The 16,622-nt window shown below is 37.0% G+C and overlaps 1 protein-coding gene across 2 annotated transcripts in view; it reads left to right on the plus strand.

Annotated features, from left to right (window-relative positions):
- The window catches only part of EPHA3 (EPH receptor A3), a 386,765-nt gene that overhangs the window by 96,691 nt on the left and 273,452 nt on the right, over nucleotides 1-16,622 (plus strand). The window lies entirely within an intron of this gene.

Here is a 16,622-nt window from a genome sequence, read left to right on the forward strand (position 1 = left end):
GAAAATTATCTGCTCAGTTGAAAACTGTCAGTGCATGATTATGTTGGGGACTAGGCAAGCCTAATGAGAAAACACCAAAATCCAAGGGGAGAATCCTAGTCACATTGGTCTAGAAATCACATTATGCTACATAGTGTTCATTAACTTAGGTTGAGCCATCTATAATACTATTGGTAGATTGCTGATACTGAAAATAATATACTCTAGACTTTTCTTGGATCCAGATTTATATGGATAAAGGGTTATTTGTCTTCAAAATAACAAGGCTGAAATTTAAAGCAGTAAATTATGATAATAAATACAAATGAAGGTAAAATATACTATATATAAAATCAAAACCAGATATATGTTTTTTATATATATACACATATCATATATAGTATAAAGTAGTATACATTACATATAATACATATTATTTATGTATAATAAAATAGAAATAAATGCTAAATGGCATTTATAACAACCTAAATAGTTGTAGATTTAGGAATTATTTCTCAGTTAATCAGAATATAAATTTGACTAGGATATCCTATCAGAATATTTTCTTTCCAGTGTACTTGTAGTGATTTGTAGTTAATTAATATTATAGTTAATTTTCTTCAATATAGTACTATAATCCTCCTTAATCCCCCAGAAACCACATGGGTTCCATATTTTAAATAGGATCATAATATAGTAAACAAACTAGTACATGTTATCAGTTTGGGTGCCATATAGTTCTAGATACTGAAGAATTCTGGAGGCATGTAATATTAGGAAAATAATTCTAGGAGCCATCCAGCTGCTAAACCAGCACAAACTGCTTTGAAATATACCAGCATTAGCCACACTTGATCAGAAAAGCAGAAACTGATCATCAGTTTCTGTAAAATTAGAAGCAGAATTTAGAAAATTATTTTCTACTAATTGTGTGTTGGCACATATGTTATTTATACCTAAATGTTGAATTTATCATTGAATATTCTCTAAAATATTTTGTAGACAGTTGAACTAAAATTTATTTGGATAGTAAATAGAGATATAATAACAAAGTTGTAGTTTATATTATTATAATATTTGAAACCACAAAATAATATATGTTGTTCAATGCCTCCTCTTTATTTGGAGCATTTATAAGATAATTTGAGATACCATAAATAAACAAATGGTCAAACTGTGAGCAAAGAAAACAAGAACTCTGTAACTTATGTAGTTGGCTATTATTTTGGAATATAATTCTGTTAACATTCAAATTGCTTTCAAGATAATAACTGTTTTTTTAGTTGATAGTGGCCTTGGCATTACTGTGGTAACAATTGTGTAACTTGATAATTTATTGTGCACAATTTAATTTGTCATTAGAAAAGTGTCCTCGATCATTTTATATTAGGTCAGTTGCTTTTCTTTGTAATATTTTTTATACAAAATACTGTTCTGAATACATACTACTTAGCTTGATAAGTTTATTCCAGTGTGTTTATTTGCTATCTAAATATTAGCTAAATAATATTGAACTATTTTTCCAAGCTCAAAATGTTTAAATTTTAATTCACCCCTAAAGTTTTATGGTTAAAACTTCATGTGTTAATACTTATTTCTAATTCTGGACATGTGAATATTTAAGATCCCAACTTATTTCATTGTTTTTTATTATAATCACATTCACTTTGGGCTATGAAACTGAATACACTATGTTATAGAACAGTTATAATCATGATAATTTTCACAGTGGAATGTTTCCCACTTTTGATTTCTTTACAGTTTCCTATAAGTCAGGACTGACATAAGGTTAAGTCCATTCTCAAATATTCTCTCAGATATGTAGATTTTCTTTAAACAATTATCAATATTTTGGATCACATTAAAACATGGTATAAAAAAGATAAATTGATATCCTTGGAAAATGAAAATCTAATGAAGCAGTGAGTTCATCTAAAAATGTAACAACACAAATTATAGCAATGCAGGAACCTCCCTGAAACTCCAGTACTTTGGCCACCTCATGCAAAGAGCTGACTCATTGGAAAAGACCCTGATGCTGGGAGGGATTGAGGGCAGGAGGAGAAGGGGGCGACAGAGGATGAGATGGCTGGATGTCGTCACTGACTCGATGTGTAAGTCTCCATGCTTCCATTTTAGGGAACATGGGTTCCAGCCCTGCTTGAGACCTAAGATCCCACATACTGTTTCAAACTCATCAATCTTTGCCCATAACTGAGGGAAAATTTTAGTTAAAATTTCACATACGTAACTAGTGGACCAGAGTTATATCAAAACTGACATTAAGACTAGTCTTTTCTCTCTTGCAAAAAGATAGTGTGGTATATGGGCACTAATGCAGGACTGAGAATAAGACCTGAATCTTGTGTGGTCTAGGTTGGTCCCTAATTAGCATTGTAACATTCAGTTCAGTTCTGTTCAGTTCAGTCGCTCAGTCATGTCCGACTTTGCGACCCCATGAATAGCAGCATGCTAGGCCTCCCTGTCCATCACCAATGCCTGGAGTTTACTCAAACTCATGTCCATCGAGTCAGTGATGACATCCAACCATCTCATCCTCTGTCATCCCCTTCTCCTCCTGCCCCCAATCCCTCCCAGCATCAGGGTCTTTTCCAGTGAGTCAACTCTTCGCATGAGGTGGCCAAAGTATTGGAGTTTCAGCTTCAGCATCAGTCCTTCCAATGAGCACCCAGGACTGATCTCCTCCAGGATGGACTGGTTGGATCTCCTTGCAGTCCAAGGGACTCTCAAGAGTCTTCTCCAACACCACAGTTCAAAAGCATCAATTATTCAGCTCTCAGCTTTCTTCACAGTCCAACTCTCCATCCATACATGACCACTGGAAAAACCATAGCCTTGACTATATGGACCTTTGTTGGCAAAGTAATGTCTCTGCTTTTTAATATGCTATCTAGGTTGGTCATAACTTTCCTTCTAAGGTGTAAGCGTCTTTTAATTTCATGGCTGCAGTCACCATCTGCAGTGATTTTGGAGCCCCAAAAAATAAAATCTGACACTGTTTCCACTGCTTCTCCCTTTTTTTTTGCGTGATTGGACCAGATGCCATGATCTTAGTTTTCTGAATGTTGAGCTTTAAGCCAACTTTTTCCCTCTCCTCTTTCACTTTCATCAAGAGGCTTTTTAGTTCCTCTTCACTTTCTGCCATAAGGGTGGTGTCATCTGCATATCTGAGGTTATTGATATTTCTCCCAGCAATCTTGATTCCAGCTTGTGCTTCTTCCAGCCCAGTGTTTCTCATGATGTACTCTGCATACAACTTAAATAAGCAGGGTGACAATAACAGCTTTGACGTACTCCTTTTCCTATTTGGAACTAGTCTGTTGTTCCATGTCCAGTTCTAACTGTTGCTTCCTGACCTGCATACAGGTTTCTCAAGAGGCAGGTCAGGTGGTCTGGTATTCCCATCTCTTTCAGAATTTTCCACAGTTTATTGTGATCCACACAGTCAAAGGCTTTGGCATAGTCAAGAAAGCAGAAATAGATGTTTTTCTGGAACTCTCTTGCTTTTTCAATGATCCATCAGATGTTGGCAATTTGATCTCTGGTTCCTCTGCCTTTTCTAAAACCAGCTTGAATATCTGGAAGTTCATGGTTCACATATTGCTGAAGCCTGGCTTGGAAAACTTTGAGCACTACTTTACTAGCATAAAGGTCGGTAGGTGCCCAATATGCTACTGGAGACCAGTGGAGAAATAACTCCAGAAAGAATGAAGGGATGGAGCCAAAGCAAAAACGATACCCAGTTGTGGATGTGACTGGTGATAGAAGCAAGGTCCAATGCTGTAAAGAGCACTGTTGCATAGGAACCTGGAATGTTAGGTCCATGAATCAAGGCAAATTGGAAGTGGTCAAACAGGAAATGGCATGAGTGAACATCAACATTCTAGGAATCAGCAAATTAAAATGGACAGGAATGGGTGAATTTAACTCAGATGACCATTATATATACTACTGTGGGCAGGAATCCCTTAGAAGAAATGGAGTGGCTATCATGGTCAACAAAAGAGTCCGAAATGCAGACTTGGATGCAATCTCAAAAACGACAGAATGATCTCTGTTCATCTCCAAGGCAAACCATTCAATGTCACGGTAATCCAAGCCTGTGCCCCAACCAGTAACTCTGAAGAAGCTGAAGTTGAATGGTTCTATGAAGACCTACAAGACCTTTTAGAACTAACACCCAAAAAAGATGTCCTTTTCATTATAGGGGACTGGAATGCAAAAGTAGGAAGTCAAGAAACACCTGGAGTAACAGGCAAATTTGGCTTTGGAGTATGGAATGAAGCAGGGCAAAGGCTAACGGAGTTTTGCCAAGAGAACACACTGGTCATAGCACACACCCTCTTCCAACAACACAAGAGAAGACTCTACACATGGACATCACCAGGTGGTCAACACCAAAATCAGATTGATTATATTCTTTGCAGCCATAGATGGAGAAGCTCTGTACAGTCAGCAAAAACAATACTGGGAGCTGACTATGGCTCAGATCATGAGCTCCTTATTGCCAAATTCAGACTTAAATTGAAGAAAGTAGGGAAAACCACTAGACCATTCAGGTATGACCTAAATCAAATCCCTTATGATTATACAGTGGAAGTGAGAAATAGATTTATGGGACCAGATCTGATAGACAGAGTGCCTGATGAACTATGGACAGAGGTTCGTGACATTGTACAGGAGAAAGGATCAAGAACATTCTCATGGAAAAGAAATGCAGAAAAGCAAAATGACTGTCTGAGGAGGCCTTACAAATAGCTGTGAAAAGAAGAGAAGTGAAAAGCATAGGAGAAAAGGAAAGATATTCCCATCTGAATGCAGAGCTTCAAAGAATAGCAAGGAGAGATAAGAAAGCCTTCCTCGGGGATCAAAGTAAAGAAATAGAGGAAAACAATAGAATGGGAAAGACTAGAGATCTCTTCAAGAAAATTAGAGATACCAAGGGAATATTTCATGGAAAGATGGGCTCGATAAAGGATAGAAATGGTATGGACCTAACAGAAGCAGAAGATATTAAGAAGACGTGGCAAGAATACACAGAAGAACTGTACAAAAAAGATCTTCATGACCCAGATAATCATGATGGTGTGATCACTCACCTAGAGCCAGACATCCTGGAATGTGAAGTCAAATGGGCCTTAGGAAGCATCACTATGAACAAAGCTAGTGTAGGTAATGGAATTCCAGTTGAGCTATTTCAAATCCTGAAAGATGACGCTGTGAAAGTGCTGCACTCAATATGCCAGCAAATTTGGAAAACTCAGCAGTGCCCACAGGACTGGAGAATGTCAGTTTTCATTCCAATCCCAAAGAGAGGCAAGGCCAAAGAATGCTCATACTTCCACACAATTGCACTCATCTCACTCTCTAGTAAAGTGATGCTCAAAATTGTCCAAGCCAGGCTTCAGCAATTGTGACACTGGACACTTTTATTTCTCCAGATGTCAGTTTCTTCATCTGTAAAGAATTCTCAAGGTTCCTATATGTGGTAAAATGCATTATGGCAGTCTTATTCTTTGGAGAATCACTGAATCTTTTCTGTTCAATAATATTGTTTATAAAAGACTACAGTTGCTACTTCAGTGTATTCTCTGCCGTCCCCTCCTTAATTCCAGAAAGTTTTATAAAAACCACTGCTACTTAAAAAAAAATCTTTGTAAGTCACCTGTATCCTTCTGCTAACAAGTTCATTCTTTTCAGACCATATGCTGTTTATGTTAAGGTATTCTTCATATTAAACACAAAGTTCTTGGAATTCTCTGATCTGTTATCCCTGACTTGTTTTCTTCTTGTTCTAGTTCTACCTCTGTAAATGCTCCTTTTCTAGCAGTATTTCCTATACTTAACTTGAAAAACTTTTTTGATGTAGGGAACATTTCAATATGAATGCTTTGAAAAAGCAAGTTGTATAATATTTCCATTTCTTTTATCTGCTCATCATTTTATTTCTAAGCTCTCAATATAAGCATTTCAAAATACAGTTTATAAAATTCCTCTTGTCTTATATATTTTTAAAATCATCTCAATCAATAGGGAAAGGCTATCCACTCCAGTATTCTGGCCTGGAGAATTCCATGGACTGTATATCCATTGGGTTGCAAAGAGTCAGACACGACTGAATGACTTTCACTTTCCCTTTCCAGTATTCTTGCCTGGGAAATTTCATGGACAGAGAAGCCTGGTGGGCTACAGTCCTTGGGGTTTCAGGGTTGCAAAGAGTCGGATGGAACTGAAGCAACTTCACAGGCACTAGAATGTAAAAGCTTTGATTATGCAACTCCGAAATCTGAATGTCTACTGACTTCTGGATGACCTGCCAAGTTATGCAAACTTCTTTATGTTTCTCACTGACACATCAGGCTCAGCTTATGTTAAAGAAACGGTTCCTCTTCCTCACTTAACCTGTCCCATCTATGTTGCTGCCCCTCTCTGCTGATGACTTTCATTTCCAAGTCATCAAAACAGATTATTGGAAAATAGGAAAGGCTTTGGAATGGAAGAGTTCTGGGTTTGAATAGAGGCTCCACCACTTACAGCTGTGTGATTTGGGATGAGAAGTTGAGTCTCTTCCTTGGCTTCCTTTCTCTCCTCTGTAGAATTAATTGATGATAGTACCTGCCGCACAGGGGTTTTGCAAGGATAAAATGACGCATTGCTGGGAAAGCCCATTACTGTAATGGCCTCATAAAGTGGTCAATATGATTATCAAATGTTAACTTGACTCAGAGTCATTATCAGGTTTTCATTTTTTTTTTCAAAGCAAATACCCATCAATTGCCAAGTCTGAGTTTTACCACCAAAATACAACTTGCCCTCAAAAATTAACCCATTCATTTACTCATTCAGTAAAAGGATTATGTGGGACTATGTTGGTGCTGGGAATCAGTAATGGGTTAACTACAATTTCTTCAATTCATCTCCCTCCACTCCTCCTCCAACCCATCCTTAGTATTCTTGTCAAAGTAATATCCCTAAATCTTATATTTGTTTGAATCTCGGGTGATGAGAAAATCCTCTGTTCATTCCATACTATCCACACAATCATTGTCGCCTCCTCCTCTAATTCTCTGCTGTTATCTTCATAGAAACCAGAGTGATCCCGTGGAGAGGCTGAGTCTTCTCAGTCCTCTGCTCAGATCCCAGGATTGGACTTAACTCCACCAATTCTTCCCCATGGGCTTCCCAGCTGGCTCAGTGTTAAAGAACCCGCCTGCCAATTCAGGAGACACAGGAGAGGCAGGTTCAATCCCTGGGTGGGGATTGAAGATCCCCTGGAGAAGAAAATAGCAACCCACTCCAGTCCCTTGTGGCTCAGTTGGTAAAGAATCTGCCTGCAATGTGGGAGACCTGGCTTCTATCCCTGAGTTGGGAAGATCCCCTGGAGAAGGGAAAGGCTATCCACTCCAGTATTCTGGCCTGGAGAATTCCATGGACTGTATATCCATTGGGTTGCAAAGAGTCAGACACGACTGAATGACTTTCACTTTCCCTTTCCAGTATTCTTGCCTGGGAAATTTCATGGACAGAGAAGCCTGGTGGGCTACAGTCCTTGGGGTTTCAGGGCTGCAAAGAGTCGGATGGAACTGAAGCAACTTCACAGGCACTAGAATGTAAGCTTCCTGAGGAGACAGATTTCTATTTATTCACTGCACTTTTTTTGCAGTGAATAGAGACTCTAAATATTTAGTCATTAAACAGAGTCTCTAATAGAGGAACTGGAGTCTGATACATAACAAGTGTCTAATATGAGTCAAATTAATCAGGAAAGACTAGCTCCATCTTTCACTTTAGCAGCTTCATGATACCCAAACTCAGTCGATGTTTTTGTGTTTTTATGTCTTTTTACACTTTGCTTCCCCTGCCTAGAATGTGTTATTTTTCCTCTTTCTAACCATCATCACCCATTCTCACTAGTCAAAATTCCACTTACATTTAAGTTTCTCACCTATATGCCACCTCCTGGTATCACATCAGCTGTCGCATTCTTTGAGTGTGTGTATGTAATGCAGTCTCCACCCTGCTCCAATGTCCTGCACTCCGTCTATCATCAAGCCCTTTGGATCTACCACCAATGGAGTTCCAGAATCTGTTCTCCCCTCCTTTACCAATAATGCCCTATCCTCTGTCACTGAAATAACCTCCTAATGATCTCACATCATCGGTCCTTGATCTTTACAATGTATTTTTCACACAGTAGCCCTATAAATGTCAAATCACTCCTCTGTCCAAACCATATACTGAGTTCCTTCTCGTCTGACAATAAAATCCAAAGTTTCTCACATGGCCAACATGGACCTACTTGATTTTGTAGTCAACTTCCTCTCAGGTCTAAGGTTTCACCACTTCACTCCTGGATCACTCTGTTTCAGCCACAGTGGCCTCCTTGCCACACTTTAATTATAACACCACCCTCAATCTCACAGTTCATATTCTTTCTGTCCTCTCAGTCTGCGATCCTGTTTCCACGTGTATTCTCTATGCCTGGTTATTCACTTCAAACATGTGGCTACAAAAGTGAGAACTTATCTCTGGTTACCCTATTGAAATGGCATTTCGTCAAGTCACCTATAGTCTTCCATTCTGTCTTTGTTTTTCTTTATAATGATTATTGTCAGCTTACTTTTCATGTGTCTGTGAGATTGTTTACTTACTCTTTGTTTTCTTTCAAGGAGAGCATAAGCTCCATTAAAACACTGATGACTTTACTGTTATTCTTCCCAAGGAGAAGGTGGTCCCCAGGAAATAGAAGAGTGCCTGGCTCTCGGTGGATTTCTGTTGAATAAATGAATGACTGTCTAACATTAGGCTTACACAAACATATTTCCATTCTTATGATTAAGATTTATCAAGGTCAGAAAACCATGACTTCTGCACCATTATCATAATGGTAGTACTAGAAAACAATTTTATAACATGTAAGTGCTTAATAAATATTTGTTTTACTTAGCAAGTGACAGCTATGTAAGCACTAATTAACTGCCAATGTAATCTGTTAAGAAACTAAGCAATACCGTAAGAAAGGTATTATTATCATCTCAATTTAGACATGACATAACTGAGACTTAACACAGTGACCAGTATGAAGTAAAAGCATAATATAATAATAATACATATTTTTATTTTATTAAACCATGTCTCTTAATATACAGATAGATCATATACTTTTCATTTAAAAAAAATAGTGAAAGGAATTGAAGTCAATTGTCTAAAAATGTTACAGAACTATATAGTACCTAGGAAAGTGTGGAATAATATTGGCAGAACTTTACTCCACATAGAATAGCATATTTATCATAGATAATAGACAGCAGGCTCATTTACAATATAGTCAGTTGACTTTTATCATTAATTATATTTATTGAATTTCAAAAGAGTAAAACAAATTACACTTGTCAGAAACTGTGGTGACCTTAAATAAATTTGAAAAATCTCTAGACTAGTGAAATAAGAATAGAAAATAGATAAATCTTGAATTTAAAACACACTGCTATTATTTTATAAGAAAAAATCCATATATCCCAATGACATATTTTTGTTAACTTTAGCAGAATAATATTTGTTTACTGTTTCCCAAGTGCCACGCACTGTTACAATTTTTTTTTAAATGGATAGTTTACTTTTGTTCACATATCTAGAAAGAGTTAACTATGATTTTTCGCATTTTAGAGTTGTGTAAATTTTATCATAGGCTATTAAAACCTCCTATTAACTAGCAAAGGTAGGCTTCAAACCTAGGGTCTGCCTGTATCTAGAGCTTAGACCCTAAGATAGCTGGCCTTCCTAAGATACTAAATGGATAAATGATTAAAAATGTTCCTATAAAACAGGGTTGCGAGCCAACAGCCAAAGATGTCTCTGCAGCTTTAAAATTGTTGCTCTAAAGCAGCTTACATTTTCAGAAAACTGCTTTCAGGAATTACACATACTGTGTTAAAAAATAAACTGAGTTATCTGAAAATGTGTAAAACTTAGCATATGTTCCACAGTGACACGAGTTAATTTCATTTCCGTCACTGTGAGTGCTCCACAGGTATATCATAAATTGCTATGAATTACTGTGTCTGTGACCCATTATCATAGCAGGAAATTACATGAATCTCACAACTGGTATGAAATGTACTACTGTCACTGCTATGCATTAATTTCTAAGTAGTTGGCCGTTTGTAATAATTCTGTAAATGTCCATTTTAACTCAGTTTTCAGTCTAGACAAGTTAAGCTGATGTGCGTGGAATTTTACCCCACATTTTCAAGCAGTTATACTGAGTTCTAAAATTACCTTTTTATTGGGCAATTTCATATTAAATATGTTTCCAGGAATTGGAAACATGAGAGTCTCATTGTTTTACTCCCTGACATTAAAGGGGAATTTAACCTATGAAAAGTATGGTTAGTTGACTATATAGCAACAGAAAGAGTGAAAAATTTCTGATAAATATAAACAATTTCCCCCAACTTTATGGACTAGATAAATGGTTTATTGATTATTTTTAAACTATTTTGGCTTTCTCTTTATGAAAGCAATTTTCAGATTAATGGTAAATTTTTTCATGGTTATACTTCTAAAAATAACATTTTGCAATTATGTTTCTTTTACATTATAAATAGAAATATTTCACCATTAAAATCAAACCTTTACAGTGAAAATTTTACTTTTTCTGTCTTTCATTACGTTGATATTTTTCCCCGCACAGGAAAAGTAAATTCAAATAGCAGGTTTAATTGAAAACTTTTGACAATGAAGAATGTAGACATGATCTTCCCATGGCATATTTTATATTTTAATGTATTATATCTTTTGCAAGCTCATTATTTCTGGCTAGAAATTCACTTTTTGATAGATCTTTAAGCATTTTGCATTATTTTGGAAAGCTTTTTTCATTGCCACACACTATCTCTCAAACTTTGTTTTTCATCTTTCAAAAAATTTTCATCATACATTCCAAAATCTTTATCATAAATTTACTAACACACATTTTGTAGAAATTCATTTCCTGATTCTTTTTTTTTTAATTTTTATTTTTACAAAATGCTTGTAGACATGGTATGTGTCTTATATTTAATTGGTTAAGGTCGCTCTTTGACACATAGTTAACCAGAATATTTATTTTTAAAAATAAATGCCTTCTGCACCCCAAAGCATACTTCTATGCTTTGTTATTTATGTGAATTTAACATTTAGCACATTACATTATATCTAATTTTAGTAAACCTGTATGAGGTGTTTAGTCTTAGGCACAGAGCGAAATGCTTGGGGGGCTTCCCTTGTGGCTCAGCTAGTAAAGAAACCACCTGCAATGCGGGAGACCTGGGTTCGATCCCTGGGTTGGGAAGATTCCCTGGAGAAGAGAAAGGCTCCCCACTCCAGTATTCTGGCCAGGAGAATTCCATGGACTGTATAGTCCATGGGGTCACAAAGGGTCGGACACAACTCAGTGACTTTCACTTTCACTTAAATGTTTGGGAGGGAAAAATAAGTCAAACCAGAGACCATGAAGGCGAGAGAGAATAATGAGCAAAGAAATAAATGAAAATGCATATAACATACAAATGGATACAAAATAAAAATGGATATAACAATGGATTTAACATAAGTACTGTATGTTCCTTAAGGACAGGTACCTTTCCTATCTTCTTCATTACCATATTATCAATATAGAGCTTGGTACATAGTAGTTAGTCAATAAATATTAATTAGATGTTCTTGAAATCAGGTATGTGGGATCTAATGAGAACACTATTTCACAAAAGAAAAGTGGAAGAAACATTGATTTACATACATGTACCTTTCATTTTTTTTTTTTTTCTGTTGTTGTTTGCAGTGTTTCAGTACAAACGGGAATCTTTTTGAAATGTTTTAGTGGTCACAAAATTATAGTGTCATGAGCTGTGTTCCTTTCTGCACATGTAACTGTATCCTCTATAAATTCATAAGAAAAAAAAATATATCTCTTTATAATCTTTTGGGAAATGTTCAATGTTCATCCATTCAGCAGAGGTCATCTTCTTCAGAATTCTCTTCTGGAACTTGCAGAGGTCTTTCTGAAGCCCCTCTTTCTCTGCCTCTTTGGAGAACCAACTCCCAGTCTGGAGCAAACCATGTGCATCTTTTCAATAGTCCTTCATGGTAGCAAATGAAGTAGTGATACATCAGCTGAAATTCCCAAATATGCCCAGTCCTTTCTTTTAAAGTAACTGCCAACATCCCGGCTGCTCAGTGCCCTAAATTGGAACCCCACTCCTTACACAGGGACTGTCCTCACAGGTCTTCCTGTTTGCTCACACGCTTTCTTTCAATGAACCCTCCTATTTCCATCTGTAGAGATTCTAGTCATATTACCTTTCCCTTTCTTCTTCTTTGGTGATTTTCCAGAACCCCCTTCCACCAGTAATCCTCTTTCCCCACAGCTCCTGGCAACAACTCAAATGGACCACATATCATCATCTGCCTGTGTGATACTCATGCCCTTCCTTCCAGCATCAATTTCTGGATTTTCAAAAGTCACATTTTACTTATCGTTTTACTATCTACTGCTTCTAACCTGGGCTTTGCATATAGAAACATTCAATAAATGCATATGGAAACAAATTAAACCACTATTATAGAGGCATCTTAAAAAAATCACAAATCATTTCAGAAATCACAGTAGGAGACGACCAAATTATAGTGAACTCTAAAAACTGTAGCATATCTAAAACCAGTTAACTTGCATTCACACCAGGAGAAATATGTGACCGAAGGTAGCCCTCCCACACACACTGTTTACATCTTTTTGTAAATGCACACGTTTTGCATTTACCACCAGATGTGAAACAGAAGAGCAATATGATTAGACTTGTGTTGTTTATTATAATAATATCCTACAAATCTTTGTGGGAGGTAGAAGATGAGGTTATTCAGGTGAGCTTCTACATAAGGCACATCTGGGCCTCGGCAAATCAGGCATCAACAACATATGGAATGAGGGCTGAGCAATAGGGCCTTCGACAGAAACAGAGACAGGATTATCTGGAAATATTAGACATAGCAATAGTTTCTAAGGAGATTCAGAAGTCTTGGGAAGGAGAGGGTAGAGCAAATTGAGAAAGTAGTATTGAAACGTATACGCTACCACGTGTGAAATAGATAACTAGTGGAAGACTACAGTATAACGCAGGGAGCCCAGACCTGTCTCGTGACAACCTAGAGGTGTGGGGTAGGAGAGAGAAGGAAGGTTCAAGAGGAAGGAGATATATCATTATGACTGTTTCACATTGATGTACTGAGGTCTGTCTAGTCAAAGCTATGGTTTTTCCAGTAGTTATGGATGGATGTGAGAGTTGGACTATAAAGAAAGCTGAGCGCCGAAGAACTGATCCTTTTGAACTGTGGTGTTGGAGAAGACTCTTGAGAGTCCTTTGGACTGCAAGGAGATCCAACCAGTCCATCCTAAAGGAAATCATTCCAGTCGCTCAGTTGTGTCTGACTCTTTGTGACCCCATGGACTGCAGCATGCCAGGCTTCCCTGTCCATCACCACATCCCAGAGCTTGCTCAAACTCATGCCCATCCAGTTGGTGATGCCATCCAACCATCTTGTCCTCTGTTGTTCTCTTTTCCTCCTGCCTTCAATCTTTCCCAACATCAGGGTCTTTTCCAGTCAGTCAGTTCTTCGCATCAAGCAGCCAAATTATTGGACTTTCAGCTTTAGCATCAGTCCTTCCAATGAACACCCAGGACTCATCTCCTTTAGGATGGACTGGTTGGATCTCCTTGCTGTCCAAGGGACTCTCGAGAGTCTTCTCCAACACCACAGTTCAAAAGCATCAATTCTTCTGCTCTCAGCTTTCTTTATGGTCCAACTCTCACATCCATACGTGACCACTGAAAAAACCACAGCTTTGACTGGGTGGACCTTTGTCTGCAAAGTAATATCTGCTTTTTAATATGGCTTTCCTCAATAATAATCTCTGGTCTTTCTTTTCTTTCCTTTCATGGTTTTCCATCTTTTCTGTAACTGTACCCAAACTGAGACTTTGTCCTATTTTCAACAAGATATTTCTAAAACCATTATCAAATTTCTGCTAATAACTTAGGAGTTAAAGGTGGGTGGGAGGATGGATAGTAGTCATTATTATTAAGATTACTAGACATGCCATCTCAGGCATGTACCTTCTGAGCATCATGATCTTTAAACTTTGGCCTGCATCTTGTTGTTGATGCTGAATTTTCAATATCAAATCCCCATCTTCTCTCTCCTCAGTCCTCTGGTTATAAATGTATTTCTCTGATTTAACCCCAGATCATCATCACCAACAAAGTCCCCCAAACCCCCAAATTCTATTTCTCATTTGTCTCAACTCTTTTATTTTACTCTACCTTTTAATATAATACTCTTACAAGTATGTGAGGCCTATTGGCTAAGAAAATTCTATTTAATCATAGATGGAAAGATAGTGAGTTTGTTACCTACATCTGGGTCTGACACTTGCCAGGGACATCTTCCTGCAAGTGATTATGCATTGCCAAGCTTAAACTGCTGATGTGTGATAAATGCTCAAATATTTCTAGGATGAACACTGCATTTTGAAGCAGCTATGATATGTGCAAAGGGAAAAACAGGCAAGAGTAGACACGGGAGAGGAGAAAGAATGACACAAATCAACTTAATATCACTTACAGTTATTAAGGGCAGCATTGGTCACATTAGCATTTTCTAAAGTGCAAAACCATGTGCTTCTTATTCACCATTGAAATATAAATGTAGTATTACAAACATAAGAATATTGGCATCATTTTCTTTTTTAATATCATCTGCAGATTTCTAAGAAATGATTTAAACCTTATAAAGTAAATCATGAAGTTATGTTTCTCACTTTCTAAACATTTAAGTTAGCCTATGCACTAACTATATCGCAGGTCCTCCCTCTTTTAAAGGAAATGTAAACACTTTCCTCCTACTCTCTATTAGCAAGTAGCAAAAAATGTATCCAAGAGAGTAATTAATGCCATAATGAGTATAAATCCTTTATTACTATAATTGAGGTTCATTAGAATGAGAGTTATTAGGTTGAATGCTGATTAATTGTTAAAAATATGTTTTCCCTCAAAATATACATTTGACTCAGTGACAAGAAACCGTGCTATCTAAAAAATATAAATTGAATCTCCTTCACATCTTACACTGTATTTTGTTGATAAGGAGACTCATTGTGCTAATGTTACAGGGAATAGAATTCTGAATCATCCTTCTAGGGAAAAGAAGTCTGGGCATGTGTTTTTCTTACAGTTGTAATAATCTAGAAAAAGAAAAGAAAAAAAAAAAAAAAACAAGAAATTCAACTCTGGTCTCTGTGGTCTAATGATAAAAGCTTATATAGTAAGAATCTGGGAGTCAGTCTATTCCTGGAATTATTGATTCTGAAGAATTTGAGCTTTAGAAAGAATTGTGTTCTTATTAGTCACTAGTTCTGTGTCTGTATTATTAGTTCTGTTCTTCCTAGTTCTGCGTCCCTTTCTGCTGGACAGTGTTACTGCTGGACACCCCTTGAAGAGATTCTTCCTTAAGGATTAGAAAAATGAAGAGATAAATGCTTTGTACCTCCCAATTTTATATGTCACTAATTCTAAATCACCCATTTTCTTTGTTCACATTGGCCTTGGCACAATGACAGTATATTATCTCTAATAATTTATGAATGTACACATTAGTTTTTGGAGTATGAAGATTGGATAAATACGAATATTCTTTTAATTTATAAAATGTAAGAATTACAACAGCACTTTAATGATTTCTGTTGCTGCTGTTTCAAAACTGCTCTTTTAGGAATTTTGTTTCCACTCTCTAGTCCTCAGCAGTTTCCTAGGTGGCTCAGCGATAAAGAATCTGCCTGCCAAGCAGCAGACGTGGGTTTGATCCCTGGATCCGGAAGATTCCCTGGAGGAGGAAATGGCCACTCTCTCCAGTATTCTTGCTTGAGAAATCCCATGGGCAGAGGAGCCTGGGTGGCTACATACAGTCTATAGGGTCGCAAAAAGACAGGACTGAGCAACTAAACAAGTCCTCAGCAGACGCTAGAGTTAGAGACCTGCTGTTTTTTTGCAAGTGGTCTGAGATGGCAAGTCACCATTACTTACAGGCAATTTGGTTTTCATTACAAATTAATGAAGTGATAATTGCTCTCTGCAACCTTTTTATGCACAGAGCATGCTGGTGCTGTTTGCATTATCTTCTTGCAATTTGTATGTCTGCATTCAAGGGCTTGTGATAGCTTGCCAAATTAGCATTCAAAGGAAAATGTTAGACTACATTGATATCTCCATAATTAAAATCATATTTTACATCAAATTGTGAAAATCTTTACATGGTGTCATTTCTGTGTCATTTCTATTTGGTGTCTAACAAAATGCTGTCCAGAGCAGGAGAAAATTGCAACTGATTCATCAAAGTACAAACTTATCTATTCTGATAAGGAAATTCTGACCTAAAATTTTTGAAGTCTGTTGGCTAATTTTTAAATATGCCTATCATCTAATGTTCTGTAAAATGCCCACATAAAGCATTTATTCTCAGGAGTTTTTGTTAGCTCTGTACTTTACAATGCCATCACAGAATCAATGTAATACTGATAGAGAAGATGCAAC

Source organism: Dama dama, chromosome 31 (genome assembly GCF_033118175.1).
Source record: "Dama dama isolate Ldn47 chromosome 31, ASM3311817v1, whole genome shotgun sequence".
In the NCBI taxonomy this organism is placed as follows: Eukaryota; Metazoa; Chordata; class Mammalia; order Artiodactyla; family Cervidae; genus Dama; species Dama dama.